At 37.5% G+C, this 20,814-nt stretch overlaps 1 protein-coding gene across 6 annotated transcripts in view; it reads right to left on the reverse strand.

The window, feature by feature from the left end:
• The window catches only part of LOC149717266 (IDLSRF-like peptide), a 221,626-nt gene that overhangs the window by 86,602 nt on the left and 114,210 nt on the right, over positions 1-20,814 (reverse strand). For all 6 annotated transcript variants that reach the window (XM_089837424.1, XM_089837420.1, XM_089837417.1 and 3 more), the window contains one exon: positions 18,981-19,101. The gene's annotated coding sequence lies outside the window, so the exon portion shown is untranslated. The remainder of the gene's footprint in view (positions 1-18,980; positions 19,102-20,814) is intronic.

Raw genomic sequence — 20,814 nt, forward strand, 5'->3', positions numbered from 1 at the left:
CATCCAATTTAGACCATTTCGATTAAACTCGGGCGCCATTTAAATCCCCAACTTCATCGCTACCATACATTTCTTAATCACAAATAAACATCGAAACTGTCCATGAAATTATTGGAAAACTGCGAAACCAAATCGATAACCCATTTTGACAGACTCGGAACCAACCCTTCTCTTTCAAAAAGGGGAATTCTTCTTTCCTTTTTTTTTTTTAAAATAAATAAAGTGTCAAAACAGATTACAGAGACATAATGTCCGAAGACCCCCTACTAGGTCTTAATGTATTGGACAATAAAGGCAGAACATAAATGTATTCAATTGCATCAAGAAAAATTTACTTGATCCAAACCTCAACGTTATTCGTATTATTGTTACTTTTATTTTGTGAAATCAATACTCTAATCCAGAAGCCTTTGACCTATAAGATTCCTAAAACGCTTTTGAATATAGGAAAATTGATTTAGATGCTCAGTAAGAAAGAGTTAAACCATCCGCGGCCATCTTTTAAAATGGCTGCCTGATAAGTTATTTATTACGGCACAGTATAGAAGGAAAAAACCTTGGATCAACTATTATTTGTACCTTTAAGTCAAATACCACTACATTAAATCGCTTACATAATCATCTACCTATACAGGGTGTTTCTGATAAGTCAGGCATAAATTAAGGGGGTGTTCTTTGAGCAGTTTTGAGTCGAAAATGTTCTATGACATTTTACCGTCCGGGTCACTGTTTTTGAGTTAACATTGGAGTATTTTACGGATGATAACTTAAATTTAATTACTAAACTAAAAGACAATGATTTCTAATTTATTTATAAATCCCCTTTAATTTATGCCAGACTTATCAGAAACACCCTGTATAATCATCTACTTACATTTAATACAACTATTTTAGTAAAAGGTAACGGAGATTTTTTAAGATCTTGAAAATTACTTCTACATAAATATTCATATGAGAATTCACCAAATTCATGGGAAGAGTTTGGTGTGAAAAAAAGGAGGGGAGGGGTGTAACTTCTTAAAGAAATAATATTGCCTTGAATATCGCTGCTGGGAACATACACACACACGATTCTCAATACACGAGGTAAATATTTGAGGTTATTTGTCCGTCGTCGTTGCCATGGCAATGAATGTAGTAATAGACTAAAAGAGATGTCTTTCTCTTCTTGATCCCAATGGTGCAAGCAAAAGCTTCACACCCGACCCGAAAACTAGCGGACCACGCTACCGAATGAAGATAGTAAGGGTCAGATGAGTCGTTAAGCTTTGGCGACACACAAATGGACTCCTAGAGGCGTAATAAATGGGATTTGCGCGCGCGCACCAAAAAAAAACGGTAACGCAATTGCTCGGAGTTTTAAACAAACATAAAAGAATTCGGACCAAAATATCTCCCGCTAAATATGATGGCTTTTATGTTTACAGCGACCACTAGGTGCTATGAGATCACTTTGAAAAGAAAAACATTATCTTTGATGTTAGAAAAATCCGCAAAAATATGTTAAGTTATTAATTTCCCTCCCGTGGATTTTCTCAATTCCAGACAAATTTTATATAAAATGTCAAAGATCACGCCGAAGATCTTTAAATGGCAAAGTTCAAAGATTAAAGATTAAAACTTGAAACTTAAACTATGTTATTTCTTCTTCAATAATTTGGTAGCAAACCTTATGCAAATAATTAAATGTTTTGTTCTTTGAGGAATTAAAACTAAAAACGTTTAATAAATTATGAAATAAATTATCTACTGACACAAAAAAGAATTTATCTTTGATGAGAAAAATCAGTAAATTGTTAAGATATTAAGTTCCCCTTGTGGATTGTCTAAATTCTAGACAAATTTTATATTAAATGTCAAAGATCGAACCGTAGATGTTTTAAATGCAAAGTTCAAGGATTAAAAATTAAATTGCTTAAATTTCATTAACTTGGGAACAAACGTTATGTTAATAATTAAAATGTTTTGAACTCTGAGGAATTAAAACTTAAAATTTAGTATATTAGCTAGGGAGTTTCTGTTGAAATAAATTATCTATGTTTATATAAAGTCCTGATATCCAGGCCAAACCGATTACCTAGAAGGATGAAAAATGCGGGGACGTTAATCTTAAAGGCCGACTTCCAACGAAAAGAGTTCTAGCGAACTGAAAACCAAGCATCGAGACTAAGCCGCGTTTACACGAGACACTTTGAAACCGTTTTGGAATGTACAAAAAATAATATTACGCTGTTAAAACCAGAGATCTTTCACGAGGAAATGCAAATATTATTTTTCAAAAAGTGTTAGGCCATTCCAAAACGGTTGAAAACGGTTCCGAAGTGTCTCGTGCCGATTTTCGAATCCCCGCTGGGGTGAAAGATGGAAGGGTTCTATAGCTAACTGAAAGCCGTGCAATGTGGTTCTAGCGAACTGAAGATACGCAATAGAGAATTTCCTTCGGGGGAAAGCAAAAATTCGAGAGGAAATAAATTTAAAAGGATTTCTATTGTTCATCTTCAGTTCGCTTGAACCACATTGCACGGCTTTCAGTTAGCGAGAACCCTTTAAAATTTTGACCCAGCGGGGATTCGAAAATCGGCACGGTCGCTTCATTGTTAGTCTCGATGCTAGGTTTTCAGTTCGCTAGAACCCGTTTCGCTGGAAGTCGGCCTTTAAGTAGTAAGTACGCTCAAAGACATAATTTTTTCAATTCGCCGCCATCTTGAAAAATGTAAAAAAAACTTTATAAAATAACGCCCGCGCGTTTAAACAAAATTTCATTAATATTTAGTACACTGGTGTTTTATTCCTATAGACGTGATTAATTGCGCTCTGGGTTCGATTTGCCACTTCAAAATGTCACAAAAGTAACATTTTTGACTCAAAAACCGCAAAAAAGAACATCCCCCTTAATTTCTGATAAACATTTCAGAAACATCCACGGAAACAGAAAAGTATCACATTCAAAGAATCACGGCGAGAAAATAAAGCATTGATCAAAACGTCACCTATAAATGCAAAATTCCAGGAACCAAAACGAGCGGAAACAAAAATTGAAAAATAGCTCAAATAGAGAAGAAGAAAAAAAGAATATACGAGCGGTGTCCATTCATACGGTCGTCGAACAAAGTTTGCTCATATCCCTCCCTATGTTTTCCTAAAAAGCATTATTCACCCCCAGTCCCATTGTGAGCTAAGGGGAGAGGAGACAACCCCACAAAAACACACACACACACACACACACACACACACAAAAAAAACTGAATGGATATACGTCAAAACCTAGACACGTATAATCATTCAAAATGGTTTTTTTTCCTACCCACCCAGAAGGACCCAGAAAATAGTTAGATAAAAACGATAGCCCACTTTCCGGCACGTCAATATTATACTATCCAAATTCGAAACAGCGAATCGTGCCTTACAATGATGTCAGATGACGTAAGGTCAAGTTGGTAATAATAATTACAAATTGGAAGATAATTTATTATTTTCCGGATTCTTATATTCGCATTGCAGTGTTTTCGAAGTGTTCCAAGTTGCGATACATCATTTAGGCGGATTATAAATATGTGACGTAATCTTTCTTTGCTAGTTATTATTGGGATTGCAGAAAAGTACTTCTCTTCTAAATAATTTCTATATTTGGCTTTTACAGGAATACATACAACTCTTAGGAATAATCGTGCATCAATCAATATATCCCACGTTAATTTCTACTCAGTCCGGGTTTTGTGCGGACGGGCTTCAGTACTTTCCGTCATGCCTCATAATTCTGCCGTCTTTCTAACTGTGATTTCATTGGTTGGTAGCAACGCGAGGTCAAGCAGGTTCAACGCGCAGCTAAATAGACCCAACCAACAAATAAACAAGTTGGTCTGGTCTCGCCTCCAACTAAGGGATAGGATCACGTGACTAACAAAGTTTACTACAGTATACCATCTGTCGTTGAGCGACAAAAATAAATCTCTTATTTTTGTAATTGGATTAGTCTCACTCTTGGGGTAAAAGCACGACATCTGAGCCGTTATAAAAATTTAAAAGATTTGTTAGTTGCGTCTATTGATTATTAATGACCATAGACGTTGAAAAAACGGCCTCACAATGATTCCTATTGGCTGTATGCATTCTAAGGTTTATCGAATACGACAAAAATGTTTGAAGATATGGTTTTATAGCATGTGTTAAACAAGGTCACTAGACTAGATAGCCTCCTAGAGACATGCATTGATTATAAGTATTTGTAGGCCAATAATAGACCTAAAATTACCACGGGCAAACACGTTTTAAAGTCACTTATGTCAATTTTGTCTATGAATCCAATTTATGATTCTTTGAACTCAAAATTTGGAAGTCTCACTACACAGCGTTCGGAAACCACTACCCTTTACCCAAAATAGAATCCGAAAAGCAAACTTACAGCAGAAGTTATTTATCTACGTACTTTAAGAGGCTAAGCCTTGGCTTGTCTCTTATGCATAACAACACGAGTGAGATTGCCATCTATCTCTCAAGAAACTTCAAGATATTTCTTTTAAAAACGGACTGAAATGGGTTTCAAATCCAAGAGTCAAGACCCTGCAATGTGAATAAGGCCTTTATCCAATATTTCACATACTTTTACATTATTCCCTCTCCATAGAAACAAGTCAGAGATATACATACAGTGTACAAGTAGAGATCTCGCTTGTTTAAATACTTAATAGATATTGATCAATGTTTAACCATACATACATCCATGAACTCTTTGTTAATAAATAGGCCAATCGTAATGGAGAATAGGTCTAATAGAAAATACCTAAAATATCAATTTCCAATAAAAAAAATTTAGAATATGTCTGGGGTCAAACAATATGGCGGGAAAATCCGAGATGGCGCGATAATCCAAAGCCAGGAAAAAACGGGGAAAGGGGGGAATATTTGGGAGACTGATTCTCTCTCAGAGAATCAATACAAGACACAACCTGTACCTTAACCTCCCCCCCCCCCACCGAGCAAGTTTAAGGCCTGCATACTGAAGCAGCCAGCAACAACTACCTGGTATACCTGCAACGTCGACAAGACATTAAAAGCCGCAGCAACCAATGGCTTAAAAACCCACATAAGCACACACAGAGTTTTGAAATAGAAAATCTTTCCCTCTCTGTCTCCTTAATTAAAGAAAAAAATCTTTAACTTTATAAATATTTTATGCTATGTAGGAAGGTGTGCTCAGAAGCAATAACTCGAAGTGCATGTGTTAAATTTTCAAAACGTTACTCAATAAACTGTTTTCAAAAGAGGGGGAAGGGAAGCATCGTCTGCTTGATATAGCTTTAAAGAGTAACGGAACATACTGTGTGTGGTTCCAAAGACTATAGATACGGCTTCAAAGTTACCAGTCCATCAAAATCGGTCCGTATTTTTTCAAGCCATATCTATTTTTAACAGGGTTGCCGCATAATTTTCAGATTCAAATTCCCTGACTTCTCCAGGTTTTCCCTGACCTTTTTTTACTATTTTCCCTGATTTTGATTGATCTAAATATAACTAGACAATTGCATTTAAATATAATTTTTAAATATTTAACGTAAAATACTGCGGAGCGAGGGAAGGGATTTTGGTGTCTTGTCAAACGTGATCTCACTAAAAAGGCGTTTAAAACGTCACAAAGATGGATACTTGAACTGCAGATATTTTAGCCACTTCGAAGTGCATGTGTTAAATTTTCAAAACGTTACTCAATAAACTGTTTTCAAAAGAGGGGGAAGGGAAGCATCGTCTGCTTGATATAGCTTTAAAGAGTAACGGAACATACTGTGTGTGGTTCCAAAGACTATAGATACGGCTTCAAAGTTACCAGTCCATCAAAATCGGTCCGTATTTTTTCAAGCCATATCTATTTTTAACAGGGTTGCCGCATAATTTTCAGATTCAAATTCCCTGACTTCTCCAGGTTTTCCCTGACCTTTTTTTACTATTTTCCCTGATTTTGATTGATCTAAATATAACTAGACAATTGCATTTAAATATAATTTTTAAATATTTAACGTAAAATACTGCGGAGCGAGGGAAGGGATTTTGGTGTCTTGTCAAACGTGATCTCACTAAAAAGGCGTTTAAAACGTCACAAAGATGGATACTTGAACTGCAGATATTTTAGCCACTTCGAAGTGCATGTGTTAAATTTTCAAAACGTTACTCAATAAACTGTTTTCAAAAGAGGGGGAAGGGAAGCATCGTCTGCTTGATATAGCTTTAAAGAGTAACGGAACATACTGTGTGTGGTTCCAAAGACTATAGATACGGCTTCAAAGTTACCAGTCCATCAAAATCGGTCCGTATTTTTTCAAGCCATATCTATTTTTAATGTGACTTTTCCCTGACTTTGCTGAAATTCTTAAAATTCCCCGACATTTCCCTGAGCTTTTTGGCCCATTTTGAAAATACCCTGACATTTCCCTGAGCTTTTTGGCCCATTTTGAAAGTCCCCTAACATTTCGCTGAGCTTTTTGGCCCATTTTGAAAATACCCTGACATTTCCCTGAGCTTTTAGGCCCATTTTGAAAGTCCCCTAACATTTCGCTGAGCTTTTTGGCCCATTTTGAAAGTCCCCTAACATTTCGCTGAGCTTTTTGGCCTATTTTGAAAATCCCTGACTTTTCAAGGCTGTCCCTGACACTCCAATTAATCCTGACATTTGAAACGCTTTGATTTGTAAAAATGCTCCGTTTTACTTCATATAATGAACTTTGAACTCTTTCCAAATGGCGCCTAATTTGGGGCAGCAAGATATCGTTGTTAGGAACAAACGTGTGTGTGCATTTTAGCAAAGGAGGATTGGAGCGAAAAGTTTTCCCCAGGTTTCTAGGAAATGTGGGCGCCACAAAAAAAAAGAATATCGCGTAATCCTGTTGAAACGTGATACATCTTCAGTTTGTGGCGACGGCGAGCGGCTTAATTATTTTAATGGACAGTATGGGCGTTGATGTTAATATCGTCACCACCGAATGAGAGAAAAAAAATAACCCAAGGTATATTTCCCGCCACTCTGAGGTATTAAGCCTAGTTTTCACTAAAGACAAAACGAATTTCCGCAGCGATCCTTTTTCGTAAAAAGAGATTTTACGTTGTTGATTTAAATATTTATTCTCTGAGGCGTTTTTCTAACTTTTAAGCTACGCCTAGGCCTAAAGGTAGTTTGAACAAATAAAATATATTTTTCAAAAACAAAAATAACTTAATTAAACTTATTAATCTCTTAATTATAATTAAAAGTTATCATTAATCTCATATATTTTCGATAAATTGTATTCAGTCACTTCCACTATATACATCAGCAGGGATAGATTTAATTTTAGAAGTAGGAATGGAGAACGGTTAATATTTACTTCAGTTCGACTCATAGCCCACTATAGAGCCCCGCCCTCCAACACGTAATGAAAAGTTTAAATTACTTATTGGCTAACTTAAACTACGTTTTGATGACGTTGCTGACGGGGACGGCGAAAAATACGCAATTCCTTTTTACCTCTGTTGCTATGACCCACCTCTTCTTTCATATCCCTCCGTCCCGTGGAAGGGGGTCCGGGACGCGTGCCCACATTACTCTGTTCTCCATTCCTACTTCTAAAATTAAATCTATGCCTGACATCACTTCATCGTAAATAAAATGACGAAAAACTAAGAGTGCAAAAAGGTTTTTAAGAAATTACGTCACAAGGTAAGATGGCGCTGATTGGCTGCGCCTTTAGTAAATGATGTGGAAAATTGGACTAAATTTGAACCAGGGTTACGCGCTTGAATCCCGAACGTTTGCAGAATTTTCAACTAGATCGTTGGACAACGGTCACTATGTTTTTCTATTTCCTTGGGGTGGAGTGAAAACTAGCCTTTTGGAGAGAAAATGTCGGCCTAACGAAGGGGGTTACGGGTGTTTTTACGCGATTTTTTTTCTTCCCTCGTTTCTTTTTTGATCTTGGTAGTCTTTTTAATTAACTATCTGGCGTGCCCTGACAACAAGATGAGTCTCTCCAAGGCACGCAGATCCCTTTTTGACTAAGTGGGTAAATACGCGTAAAATAACAATTTCAACCCCTTTTATTTGGCGGCAGATAGACTTTCCTTGGCAAAATTGGATTGAAAAAGTTAAGTCAAGGCCTATAGTCATTCTTTACACGTCGGCTACTTAACTATCCACCTCAAAAACTTAAGGTTTATCAGAATGGAAAGGCACAGTTCTCTCTATGCTAAAAGCAAACTTTAACCTTTTCAATACACTCAGATGGAAAAGAGCATAAGATACATTTCAGTACGTAATATAAATTCCATAGAAAATCCTGGCGATAAGACTAATAGTATTCAGTGTTAGGCTTAGGCTTAGAAGAAGATAGGTAACGAATTGGTTAGGCTTAGAAGAAGATAGGTAACGAATTGGTTAGGCTTAGAAGAAGATAGGTAACGAATTGGTTAGGCTTAGAAGAAGATAGGTAACGAATTGGTTAGGCTTAGAAGAAGATAGGTAACGAATTGGTTAGGCTTAGAAGAAGATAGGTAACGAATTGGTTAGGCTTAGAAGAAGATAGGTAACGAATTGGTTAGGCTTAGAAGAAGATAGGTAACGAATTGGTTAGGCTTAGAAGAAGATAGGTAACGAATTGGTTAGGCTTAGAAGAAGATAGGTAACGAATTGGTTAGGCTTAGAAGAAGATAGGTAACGAATTGGTTAGGCTTAGAAGAAGATAGGTAACGAATTGGTTAGGCTTAGAAGAAGATAGGTAACGAATTGGTTAGGCTTAGGATAGGTTTTCTTTTAAGTCTCAATGTGGTCGGTTTCAAGTCTCCCAACCATAATCCTGGCTATCCTTGGAAGGTACGACATTTTAACACCGAGAAAGAAACACTTGTTAAAACCTTCCCTGTACTTATGTCTCCGAGTATCGATGATACAAAAAGCGTAGATCTGATAAGAAAAGATCCAAAGTGGAAGAGGTATGGATGGATGAAAAAGGACATTCGCTCGGTGCAGGAGAGGGTAATTCCGGAAGATAGGGGCCCCAGCTATATGGATGCGGAGTTGAGACAGAGTCTCCCCTGTCTCTCTCTCTCGGATATGGCGCCAAACGATTACTCTCAGATTGCGTTCTCGTTTCCCGCCATCCTGAGCATATCCCTAGCGCGCGTATACCGTGCACCCATCGCTTCCGATTCTTCTCCCATATACTCTTCCTCCTCCTCCATCTCGCTAGTCTTACAATCATTCGTAGCGAGCGCGCCAAATGATTCCCTCAACAAAAACAACAGTATGGCTATACACTCCTTTACTATATATATATATATATATATATAAGAAAAGAAAACAGAGAGATCGAACACTTGTTTAAATTGGTTTTGAAATACCTTTACTGTTGATAGCAACGCGAGGTCGGACGCGCAAAGTGCAACGCGCATGGAAATTGATCAATCGGGAGGTAAAATTCAACATGCATAGTTGGGGTGGTGAAGTGGTTAGCACTTATGCCTCGCAGCAAGAGGGTCCCTGGTCCGATCCCGAACTGTGGCACTGAGTGAAAAACCTGGGTACAAACCCTTCTGCGTAGAGTTTGAAAGTTCTCTCCCCGCTTGTTAAAAGGAGTTTTCCTCCGCGGTGTTACCCGGTTACTCCTTGCCATCAAAACTTGCTGAGGTTAACGGTAATATTTAATATAAGGCGCTGTCGGTTAGCTGTGGCATAGGGGCTAGCCACCACGACCGATTGAAAAATAACCCACTGGGTGTTATGGACACGAAATAAAGCTAGATTATTATTATTATTATTATATATAGTGATTAGTCTGGCTCTTCATCCCACAAACTCCGCCTAGGTACGTTGAGAAAATGGCACCACAATGGTTCCTAATAGCTGTTATGTATTCCTGTTCCTACTATACAGCTTGGTACAACAGAGATAGAAAGGAAGAGTCCAACCTCTCGGATTGGTAGAGCCACTTCTGCAGATTGACCCGATCTATTCTAACGAGCTTGGCCGACTATTAGGTTAGATGGTCTCCTTCCCATAACCCCTTTCACCCTTCCTCCCTTCCCCTCTTTAGTTCTCCCTACTTACACCATAAAGGACTTGAAGCCCTCTCTCCCACACATAAGCAGAAAGGAGTAATAAGGAAAACATCCCTCCAGATAAAAAGGTAGCCAGCCTACTCTTGCGGAGAATGGGCATCATGGGAGTCCATTTTTACTTTAATCTTTAGTTTTTTGTCGTTTGTAACGTCTATGTCTGACCACTTTTGTGAGAAAGAAGAAGAATAAGAAAGAGTGGAAGTCAATTTTTCCCCCAATCCAAAAAAGCAAGCATGATGGAGATGGGATGAGTGACGTCAGTTTATCCTTATTTTGAGGGGACAAAAGAAATATTTTTTATGACGTCTTTTCTTCTTCATAAAATACTTTTTCCTTTTGATATAACAACTCGTGTTCTTTATCGCTGCCGGAAACAGGATTGGTTACGGCTTCTTTAGACCTTAAAGGTCATGTTAAACGTTTGTATATTTTGTTGTACAAAAGAAAACGAACGATAACCTTAGAACTTAATTCTTTTTTCGAAAAATCTTGTGAAATAACGAATATTGGTACTATGAGGCTATTGAAACAATCAATGCATACATCTGACAGGAATTATTGCGCCACACGTTAATTTCTATGCTGGTTTTGTGGGCGGGACTTTAAGTACTATCCGTCACACGTCATAATCCAGACGTCTTTCTAACTGTGATTTAATTACTGTGAAATTAAAATACCACCTAAATTGGGCGCCACCATCTTTAAAATACGCAAAAACTATTTATTTTGACCCGAGATGGCGCCATATCTACATCCGTTTTGGTCCAATAAATTGGGAGAATGAAGAGGGGAATCCAGGAATAATTCGGAACATGTAGTTGGGGATGCCAATACATGGGAAACACGGTTATTGAACAATCCCTTGCGTCATCACTTGCAGGAACTATTCAACCAATGGAAGTTATACCCCCAACGTCATCCGCAAAGGCTTAACTAAATTAATCTAATTACTCATATCTTCTTTAATATTGTATAAATTGAATCATACTCTATTGAAAAGGATGAGTAGGTTTCGAAAAAAAATTGATAAATATATACGTCATTCGGCTAAACATTTTGGAGATATTAACGACAACTGGGACAAGGCTTAAACGGGTTGTGGAATATAAATGATGATGCAACCAAGGCCTAAGAGAATTCTTTGAAAATGAAAGTTTGCCTCAAAAAACAACAAGAAAAAAACATATTTCGTTAGAAAGCTAGTGTTGTTTAGGATAGACGAGAATCCATCACAAAAAAGAAAGCTTCAAGACTCAAGGTTTACAGTAGGGAAAGAGAAACGTTGAGCTAAAAATAGAACCTTCTTTTCACTTATAATATGCTCAATGGCGCCCCCCATTACATAGATACAGGGTGTTTCCTATAAGTCTACCATAAATTAAGGGGGATGTTCTTAGGGAGATTTCGAGTCGAAAATGTAATTTCTATCTCCATTTTGCCACAAGGGACACTTTTTTCGAGTTATAATTTGAGTATCTTACGGATGACTCCTTAAATTTAATTAAGAAAGTGAAAGACAATAATTGCTAGGCCTTATCTAATTTAATTCAGAGGTCATCCCCAAAACACTTATCAAATCATAACTCGAAAACAGTGGCCCTTAGGACAAAATGGAGATAGAAGTTATATTTTCGACTCAAAATCGCCCTTAATTTATGGCAGACTTACCAGAAACACCCTGTATATATGTTATGTATACAGAGGGTAATTTTATAAAGTAAGATCTTCACTTTTTTCTAAATCACTTTTATATTCATTCGAAATGAAATAAAAAATATTTGGCAAAAATTTCGAATTTTGAAAAGAATATGTTTAATCTCCTGGATCCGATCTTTTCCCTTAGACAGTTGTGTTCAGCGGGTGAAACATTTCTACAGGGGCGTATTGGAAATACATGGGATCTTTTCACCCTGAATGTCGGCTTCTTCCAAACACACGTAAAGTATTGAATCACACGAAACTGAAGCAACGTTTGAACACGTGACAATAGAACGTGATAAAATAAATTTCGTCATGTAAATTACGAATGTTATTTGTTCAGGTAGGAATACATACAACTAAATAGGAATCATTTTGCACATAAAAAAACCAAATAAATTTAAATCGAATGCATTTCTTACTAGGTCTTTTTTTTTTCACCTAAACTTGCCAGAGACCTATTTGCACCAAGTACCAATGTTTACCACGCGAAAAGAAATTGTTATTCAGTTTACCAGCTAAACTAAATAATACACCAAATAATCTAGATTCTCTACCTACGGAATAAGGTTTGTTCAACTGTCTATCTATCAAACATTGAATAAGAAAAGCAAAAGAAGTGACCCGATTTCTCTACTTAAAGCGTGGAAGAGATCACACCCAACGACTTCCGTATCTAATACTGCCAGAAAATATGTCTGGCTCTTCTCACAAATTCCGTCTAGATACAAAATTATTTCTGTTAGATGTATTTATTCATGATTGTATTTGTTATATTGTTAAAGCGGGCGAGATTTCAAAATTTAAAGCAAGACTTGACTAATTTTTCAAATTAATATGCTAATGAACGTGAAGTTAATTGTACCAGACGCACTAAAGGGTTTTACTCGTACTAGGCCTATATAATTAACAGAAATTAGTCCGGACAACGGTTGCAAGGCCTAAGTTACGAGACGCACCAAGAATGCATACAGCTTTCAGGAATCATTGTGCAGCCATTTTTTCAAACGTATCTAGGGGCGGATTTTGTGGGAAGGGCTAGACTGATCATTATGTATAACGAATTTCACCCAAATAATCTATTTCGCTGCATGTTGCAACTCGTGTTGATACAAACCAATGAAACATTACAGTTAGAAAGACGTCAAAATTACGAGGTGTGACGGATAGTAAGTTCTCAAGCCCGGCCCACAAAACCCGCATAGAGAGAGAAATAGTGGCACAATTATTCCAATTATCTATATGTATCCCTAGCACACAAATATTGTTTGTAACTTACAACGTTACCCAGCCATAATTATTCACTTTGTATTATCTATAATTAGTCTTTAACCAATAAGTTAATAATTGGTAAGATAACTACCAAACGAAATCAAAGGAGTCTCGCATTTACACCCTCCCAATTTCAAACAGGTAAGAAATTTAACATAGAGTTTTCTTCCGGCAACAGTCCCGAGATTTCAAATAAGTGATCTCTCCCATTCTGTATTAGCAAGCAAGGGGTGAGAAAACAACGAAAGGCTTTCACATCTCATTCCGCGTTTATCAGAGGAATATATATTCATCCCATTTTGAGGAACATTTCTTATTCCCAGAGCTGGTGGCGCACATTTGCAGAAATAACATTAAAGATTCGTTCGAACCCGGGTATACACTCTTTGTCCGGGCTCTGTTTCGTTTCGTTTTTTTCTTTCTTTACTTGAATTCGTGGTTAGCAACGTCTCGAACAGCTTAGGAGGTTTCCAGGTAGAGCTCGCGAGCCGGGGGTTCTTCAACCCTCGTTGGAAAAGTAAGTATCCACGACCAAGCGCGTGACTAAATAAACTTTAAGGGTTGGGAGGAGATGGTAACCATGGAAACCATCCAGCTAACTGTAAGTGATGCCCAGCAGGCGTTAGGCTTAGGTTCTCTCTCTCCCTCTCTACACCGAGAAGAAGTCGTACTGGTACGGTAAAGAATACTCAATCCCCAATCGCACTTGATACAATTGTGGCGCGCGCGAGTGGCAACTCGTATCGAAAAAATGCAGGTACTTATCCATTGGGAAATAAGAAATTCCAGTTAGTTGAAACAAGATGGTGTTAATACCAAGATAATAGTCTTTGGAAATTCAGCGGAATTTCGTTGCGAGTTTTTGTGCCGGCTAGAATCATATTTCAAATTCACCTAATTCCCTATCACCGGAAGTTAGGCTTATCTGGGGATTCGTGGACGGAAAGAAATTCGTCTGTCGTCTGCTACAAAGGCCAAAAATATGTGCTGTAGCAGACTACAGACTTATTTCTTCCCGTTTCTCCCCTCCACGAATCCCGAGATAAGCCTAACTTCCGGCGATAAGGAATAAGGTGGATTGGAAGCATGTGTAAAGTTTTAATATTATCAAAAACGGATTTATGGGATAAGAACGTCGGAGTTAGCGAATTCACTCCCCATCCTCGCATACTTTATTGAGAAACTTCGTCTGCTTATATTTTGACTCCACCCACAAATTCTGTATATAGCTACTTCTAGAGATCGAATTTGTGGGTGGAGTCAAAATATAAGCAGACGAAGTTTCTCAATAAAGTATGCGAGGATGGTACTAGAGGCTAAAGCTATGATCCGACGTTCTTATCCCATAAATCCGTTTTTGATATTATAGATGATAGCCGTTATAGGCATCTCCGCGAAGATGAAGACAAACAGTTCTTAATTATTTAATATTTTTGACAACTAGTTGATTTAGATGGATTGGTCCAATAGGGTATAATTATCTTAGCAGATAATAATAATATGTAGTAGTCTCTTAAACTGTACGATGCTTATTTAATTATAAGGGGCCATACGTAAAATACAGCAATCATATATTGACAACGGTGGCCAAATAGACAAAATGTCACAGAACATTTTCGACTCGAAATCGCCCAATTCAATTTCTCATAGATCTTTCAGAAACACCCTGTTTATATGATAAACGATTCCAATTTGAAATATTCATTATTTTATATGGCTTTCGAATAAAAAGGTAAAATTCTAGACTGACATCTTCCTGCAATTGCAATATTTTTGCGAAATTCAAGAGACTTATAACTTTGCCTTAAAGGCATACAGAACTAAAAGGGATTACACGAACACAAGCTCAATTCTCGCCTATATTAATTACGAGTAAGCTGTCATAAAAGTACCGGGAATCAGTTTGATAACCCCTTCCCCAATATACATATTTACATCTGGCCTTCACAGAAATAGACCACAAAAACCTGATACACTAAGAGTCTAAACAAGGTGAAAAATGGTTCCAACTCTTAAGTACCACCCACCTCGAGATCACCGCGGGGTCAAACATTTCTATACCTTTGCAGAGTATCGAAAGAAAAAGCAATTAAGCACGAACAACTATTACTACTATTCTACGACAGACAGCTAGTAATTTTAAAAGGAAAGTTAAGATAGTTCTTTTTTTCTTTTGACCTTTAGAGCGGTTGAACGATCGTGACCCGACCTGACCTGACGTAAGATCTAGGTGGGTGGTCAGTACGGAAGGAAAGACAAAGATGGCCAAACAAACATACGGGAACCACGATAATCGAATTAAAGACAGCAGGAATCGAGAAGTTAGAGGTATAGAAAGAGACCCAATACGGAGAATGTAAACCGCTCGATATCGATATGTTTTGGAGCATATATACAGGGTGTTTCTGATAATTCTGCCATAAATTAAGGGGGGGGTTGATCTTTGGGAAATCGATTTTGGGTCGTAAATGTAACATCTATCTCCATTTTTTCCGTCCGGGTCACTGTTTTCTAGTTATGATTAGATGAATCATTGTCTTTCAGTTTCTTAATTAAATTTAATGGGTCATCAGTAAAATAATTCTATCTTAACTTGAAAACAATGGCCCGGACGGCAAAATGGAGATAGAAGTACATTTTCAACTGAAAATCGACCTCTTCATTTATGGCAGACTTATTATAAACACCCTGTATATATCAAGCTCCAAATATATACGATTCGAACTCAGTTGGTATTGGTAAGTTACAACCACTTAGCTCTGAAGGTTTCGGGGCAGATAAAAAAGTTAGATCCACGGTAAGGATTATCGAAAGACGCGTAGTCCCCATCTCTTTAAAAAAAACCATTCTTGCAAACGACCGCTTTCTATAACAACCTAAAACCGCGCCAAGAAGTGATATCTAGTTTATTAGGGAAATGGTATAAGATGCCTAAGTATTCGCTTGCCTTAGTTCCAGTCCCCTTTCAAAATACAAGGGGGACGTAAAAGGAGGCCGGGTTATTTCGCCTCTCCTCAGTCGGAAAATACGTCATTTTCGTCATTCGCGTCGCGCTGACGTGAGTTTTCAAGAACCAATGAGATGCTGGTTGTAATTTAGAGGCGGCGGGGATTAACTCCGGACCTACTTTTGGACTGGAGATAAAGCTGGAAATGTGGCGAATTTATACCTTCTCCCTAATAAACTAGAAATCGCTTCTTGACCGCGCCTTAACAATAGAACGGGGTTTCTTTTCGTCTTCAAACTTGACTGCATCCGTAAAGAAAACTTCACAAAGAAATAAAAAATAAAATATTTTGATATGGTTTCAAAACCGTCATATTTTCTTCAAAATCCCAATAGAGAATACAGAAAAGAAATATGCAAGGTGTTTCTAACAAGTCTGCCATAAATAAGGGGATGTTCTTTAGGCAATTTCGAGTCAAAATGTAACTTTTATGACATTTTGCCGTCCGGGCCACTGTTTTTGAGTTAAAATTGGAGTATTTTACGGATGACCCCTTAAATTTAATTAAGAAACTTATTTAGACAATGATTTCTAATTTAATTAAGGGCTCATCCCTAAAACACTCAAATCATAACTCGAAAAATGTGGCCCGGACGGCAAAATGGAAATAGAAGTTACATTTTCGACTCAAAATCATCCACCCAAAGAATATCCCCCGTAATTTATGGCAGACTTATTAGAACCACGTTGCATATATCAAAAAAGTGTTTTAAAACCCATATAAGTCAAACGTAAACACCCCTATGCTAAACTTTCTACTCCATTTGTATACAAACTCCATGCCCAAAACGTGACTATGACGTTGAGTTCAAAATGACACCCTGCATTCTCATCCCCATGTATTATTTATGAGGATCAACACTGTGGGTTGGTTTCCCCGCGTATCGTCTGTTCAAACGTAGTGCCTTCAACGCCAGGAGTATAACCTAAGCCTTGGTTACTGACTTTGCCTCGTAAGACTAAGGTCTCTTCGCTTCTTCAAAAGAATTTAACAGAAAAATTTTCATATTTTTCCTACAAAGTAAAACTTCGGCTGCTAGGGAGCCATGGACTGGAAGTCTGAGAAAAAGCTATAGAGATAATACCACCGGCCTGTCGCAGTCCCACGCGTGGCGGCGTACGATGTCCCAAATCTCTAAGGTGGACATCAGTTTTGTTTGAGGAAGATACTCCTCGCCAAGAAAATGCATATAAACAGAAGGGAATAACAGAAGAAGGCTGACACTCTGTATCCTCTTAATACTTTAGTAATGCAACCTGGTCCTTCCCATTTCTCACCTTTTTTTGTTTGCTAACATGCTCATCAAACTTCAGATGGGCTTCGCACCGTGATAGGGTGAATTCTACAACTGTTTGGTATTTACTAAATACCCAGCAATCAACCCACAAACCTTGATTGTCTTGACGTGGGACAAAAACGCACAAGCGCATGGGCCTTGGCAAATAGTTAAGCAGCGGTAATAGAGTAATGATGAGGGAACTATTTATCGCGTTATGTGCTTCGGTTTAGAAACCTTGCATGCTCCAAATGTAAATTCTGATGTTGGGAAGAATCATGTCACAATTACACCCCGCTTTGTGGTACACTTCCCTCGATGATTGAAGCATTATATACTTCTGATATAAACCATCTTTACAAGTTTCTCTCAAAAATAAAAACATCAAAAGACATTTTTCTTTATCCCATCCGTCTCTTTGGGTAAAGGAGTGTCAAGAAAAATGAATTTACTACGAGCTGGGACTACAAAATCATCTCATCTCAGTCCGCACCGGAAGTTTCGAATACGTAGGAGGAGAATTCCAAAAGGTTACGGGGACATTTGTATGATATGATGTTATATGACATTGGTTAGATCCAAAATGCAATATTGACAAAAATGATCAGCGAATTTCAATCCCTTTAAAATAACGTACGTGGATTTTTCCCTACAAGAAATACAAGAAATACAACCCAAACTTACCCTGAATTTTAAGTCAGATACTATGACCTCGTATGACCTGAAATTCTAGTTGAAACGACCTTTGGTATTCATTCGCGCACACACGACCGGTTGGTAGATAACAACACTACTATAACGTTGCATCGACTAATAATAACAAATTTCTTGACCTTTAACCTCCATCCCTCGTGAGAATACAAGAAGGGAATCTAGTTATTTGACGCTTGCGCAAACGGTATCAAGATCAACTGAAACTCCCAAGCAGAATCAGCGCGAAAATTGGCGCGAGCTATTGGCGGGAACGATAAGCCTTTGGCGCCTTTTCTCAATGCTACAGGGTTAAGGAACTAGGAGAGAGATGCCGGAAGAATAAGGAAATATTTCCCCCTTTCCCCATATTTTTTCCTCTCTCTCTCTCAGTCATCTTGTAGAAACACGGAACAGTTTTCGAGGACTATTTTCATCTCTAGCAGATTTTAATATTACGTATTAATGCGCTTAGCTTTTTTACATTACGCAAACTATTCTTGAGGAAAGATGGTTTCTTAAGATGGTTTCTTATTAAGGACGTCTACGCTCCAGGCAACCAGACGAATTTGTTCAAAGATCGTAGCAACGTTTCTAATTTAAATATGGAAACACTACGCGAGTCTGCCTCATTTAAGGCGCTAACCCTACATTAAAATACCCCATACAAACAAGCGGGAATGATATGAAATATAAAAAAATAAGTGGATTACAAAACGTAGTAGAGAAAATGAGAATTTTGACTTCACATCAGTAAATGGGGGGAGAAGAAAAAAAGAGTCTGTACCGCCTAACCGTGTTTATACATTCATTTTGAACATACTCCCCTTTTTCTGAGAAATGTGGGCATTTTACGATGGCGTTCTAAATTAAATTTGAATTTTGATGTCAACGTTTTCGTTTTTCGCGACATAAAGCCTAAACAGATTTCGAAATACTTTTTTCTTTGCTTAACTTACCCAAATAATTGCGTATACGGCTGATGTTTATACCAGATTAGGTGCAGGGTGGTTTGAACTGATTTGAACTTCCAAGTCACGTTTTCAAAAGTCGCGTGGATATCCAAGATAAATTATCCATCTGTTAAATAAACAAATATAACTTAATTTTAAGTTGAAAATTAATCAAAACTAAAATAAACAGATAAATAAGTAATGTTCATAACAAAATACTCTTCCTGAATTTTAAAAATAAATGAGTAAGAACATATTAAAATTAAATTATGTTTGTTATTAAAATAAATAAATATCAAAGTTAACTCCCTTTTCTTTCTGCTTGAATAAATCTTTTAAAAGTCTAGACTTTAATAATACTTAGAAAAAAATATCCGTGAAAGAAAAATCTATTTTGAAAAATGGGAGGATAGTAACGGTTCTAGATAAGATATAATTTTAAATATTTCGTCAATGTTTCATACCCGGATTTTTACCGGGGGGAAAACCTCCTTAAAGTTCTTAAGCAAAGGCTTAAGGCTTAACGAAAATACGATATTTTGCATATTTAACAGCTAGGGTGAGAAAAAGGGAAAGTATCAAAAACTAACGCGTCTTAAATGACAATCATTTATAATGGAGAACAAAGAGGTAGTAAAAAATTGCCTAAAATAGTCCTATAGCAATAAAATTAGGCCTAGCAAAAACATGGGTGCATAGATTTATAAATCATTTTCAAATGCTGGGGAGAAAAAATCTGTTGTTTGACCACCTTCTCGATTAACATCCGGTATGTGTGTTGTAGACGTTAGAAACAACAAAAAATATTTGGTGAAGGACTGATAACTTTGAAGCCCTATCTATCGTCTTTGGTTCCACAAAGCAATCAATGTGCTCCCTTATACCTATCAAGCAGACGATAATACTGTGACCTCCCTTTCGATAAGGGTCTATTACGCCTAGCTGCCACCATGACACCTATACGCGTACTAAACCTGGATCTAGTGTGTTAAACAGCTTGTTCAATGCAGACGATTTTCAAATATACATAGCCATAAGTTTATAAGTGATATGTTCCATAAGTATGACACTACCTACACTTCGTAATGCTAGCTATTGACTTACAGAAGCTAGTTCGATCTAGAACAAGGCGAAAATTTACTACACTCAGTTAAATTGCAGTCCATCTTCTTATTAGTCTGCACTAAGCCTTTGACAGCGTCTCACTAGGCGTCGCTTTACCTCGAATCTATGACCTACTTCACTTCATGACAAGCTCCAGTTTGTAACCAGTGACAAACTTATGGAACGTATCTTATGAACTTAAGAGATAACTTATTCTACTCCTTTAAAAGTAACGGAATCTCAAATTTGAAATAAAAAAGCACCATCTGTATTTAAATATTAATACCCAGTAAGACTAGAATCTCCCCTTACTTTTAAATAAAAAAGGGGACCGAAATTCATCTTAGTACTCGTTAAAAAGGAACACAGAAGATCAGCAAAGAGCAAAACATAGACACCCACCCACGATCCATTTTAACACAGTTGACAAGTCCGCCCATCGAACCCATAATGCACCGCGTATTTCTATACCCGATTATGACGAATTTATTCACGACGATTTCCAGTTTTCCCCTCTCGTTCCCATATTCTCGCATTTACATTTAAAAGAGGGTGAAGAGATAGCCGGTGGATGGGAGATGGAGATCTGAGAGTTCATCCCCATAGCTCGTAAAAGGGGCGGGTAGGAGAACCCGGGATAAACTCGTCAATGATCCCGAGAGGCTCAAGAGCAACCCGGATGATGAGGAGGAAGAGAGAGAGAGAGAGAGATGCAGGGAGCAACCGTGAAATTTTA

The sequence above is a fragment of the Phalangium opilio genome, unplaced genomic scaffold, assembly GCF_054372755.1.
Source record: "Phalangium opilio isolate 3A_F unplaced genomic scaffold, DU_Popi_V2 ptg000003l_1, whole genome shotgun sequence".
NCBI lineage: Eukaryota > Metazoa > Arthropoda > Arachnida > Opiliones > Phalangiidae > Phalangium > Phalangium opilio.